The sequence below is a fragment of the Otolemur garnettii genome, unplaced genomic scaffold (genome assembly GCF_000181295.1).
Source record: "Otolemur garnettii isolate 467f Iridium unplaced genomic scaffold, OtoGar3 scaffold00065, whole genome shotgun sequence".
NCBI classification, from domain to species: Eukaryota; Metazoa; Chordata; class Mammalia; order Primates; family Galagidae; genus Otolemur; species Otolemur garnettii.
The window spans coordinates 1,990,744-1,993,133 of NW_003852460.1; the positions used below are offsets into that span (position 1 = coordinate 1,990,744).

Genomic DNA, 2,390 nt, shown 5'->3' on the forward strand with positions numbered 1-2,390 from the left:
GCCATTCCGGTTCTATTTTCTGCACCCGCCTTAGCACAAAGGTTGAACCCACCTGTTCTGATTTGCAGGGATAACTGTGCTTTTTATGTTCCAGGTACATGGTCAGTTGCTACGGGATGGGAAATACTGTTTCTGCATCTCCTTTTTAACTTCTCCATCCCCGGCTGTCTATACATCAAAGAGCAAACAGATTCTAAGAAGTATGTGGCTGTGGAATCAGATCATTCATCTTCCTATGGTTTAAGGTGTTGAAATCCCTTGAAAGGGAAAATCATGTCGACTTTATTTAATTTCTCTTAAATTATGTTCAAACTTTGTGGGATCCTGCAACTCAAAGTTACTCCTAAATACTGACGGTAGATTTTTTATGGACGCCATGAACTTAGAAGAGCACTAAACTGGGGGGTTATTTTTTAATTTAATTTTATTTTTTTGCAGTGTTTGGCCGGGGCTGGGTTTGAACCCACCACCTCTGGTATATGGGGCCAGCGCCCTACTCCTTTGAGCCACAGGCGCTGCCCAGGGTTTATTTTTTCTAACTGAATTAATGTTCTCAGCCCAGGTGGAAAATTCAGAATTCCACGTAGATTTTACTTGGTCAAAGTTACCACGAAAAAAAAGAAATAAAAGACAAAGTGTATAAGTAATCATAGATGCACACGCATATACCTGGATACATTCATGTGGGAGTGTACATATATTAATAAAAGCAACCAATAAAATATAGCTAAATTTATTTTAGCTTCTACTGAGATAGACTGGCAACATGTAATTGATTAAAGTTTTAGTTTTAAGACACAGGAAATGTTACAGATTAAAAAGAAAAATATGAATAGCCTATGGATTTTATGTCCAACAAAGGACATAAAATTCGCAGTAAAAAAATAAAAAGAGAGAGAGGGAAAGAGAAATGTAGACTAAGTTATAAAATTTTTAACATTGCTTATGATAAAGCAATAAAAATTATAACACACATGTACATACACACATGTGGTTATATGTGTAAATTATCCACCATTATGTATGTGTATGTAACTAAGTTACATCTAGTTACATACACATGTATGTATGTCATCTAAGTATATATAAATTATACATACATATAAATAATTTTACATGATTTTAGGTCTTTTTTTTTTTTTTTTTTTTGCAGGGGCCAGGTTTGAACCCACCACTTCCGACATATGGGGCTGGCGCCCTACTCCTCTGAGCCACAGGCGCTGTCCTAGGTCTATTTTTTAAAATAGACACTATCCCTTACGGCTGGTAGCAAGTCACAGGGTACAATTTGATAAAATATATATACATATACTTTTTATTTTTTGAGACAGAATTTTACTATATTGCCCTGGGTAGAGGGCTGTGGCGTCACAGCTCACAGCAACCTCAAACTCTTGGGCTTAAGCAATTAATTTGCCTTAGCCACCCTAAGTAGCTAGGACTACAGGCACCTGCCTCAATGCCCAACTACTTTTTTGGTTGCAGTTGTCATTGTTTGGCAGGCCTGGGCTGAGTTTGAACCCACCAGCCTTGGTGTATGAGTCTGGTGCCCTACTCAGTGAGCTACAGGTGCCAAGCCAAAATATATATATATTTTAATTGTTTCAGATTCGTTGAGGGTATAAGAATTAGGTAAAGTTGCATTTGTTAGGTAAAGTCCCTGTTATAATTGTGTCCTGCCCCCAAGAAGTGTCCCAACACCATGATCCCCCATCACCCTCCCTCTTCCCCTCTCCCACTTCCTCAGTCTCCTGCCCCCCACCTTGAATTGATTTGAGATTTTCTCTTATGAAGATATGGATTAGATCACCTACTAGCTTCATATCAGAACTGAATACATTGGATTCTTGCTTCTCCATTCTTGATTACGCTATATTAAGAGATTTACCTATAAATGGTTGTATTATTGACCCCCAAATTCAACATCTAGAAATTTTTCCTATGGAGATAATTATAATAGGCATTAAAATGGCAATAGTGTTTTTTTTTTTCCCAAAGCAAAGCTAATGGCCTCCTATAAGGAGGTAGAAGATAGAAAAAAAAGTTTGAAGCCTTTAAATTTTTTATCTATGCAGATATACATTGTATATATATATATATATATATATACACGGTATATTACAATTTAAATATATGTTCCTTTCTAGGCTATCAGGATCATGAAAATAAAATTTCTTTCCATTTCCTCTCAAATTATTTTTTATATCTTTTAAGACAAGGAAGATTGGAATCCTATAAAAGTCCCTGCAACACCAGCTGAAAAAATAATTTCTTGTAATGTGTTATCAGATTTTTCAATATTAATAAATGTAAATCTAAATATTTAATCAAATATGAATATGTTGAATATTTATATTTAATAAATATGAATATATTGAATATTTATATTT

The 2,390-nt window shown here is 35.0% G+C and overlaps 1 protein-coding gene across 1 annotated transcript in view; it reads right to left on the reverse strand.

Annotated features, from left to right (window-relative positions):
• Positions 1-2,390, reverse strand: part of ARSE (arylsulfatase E (chondrodysplasia punctata 1)) — a 23,437-nt gene that overhangs the window by 2,363 nt on the left and 18,684 nt on the right. The window lies entirely within an intron of this gene.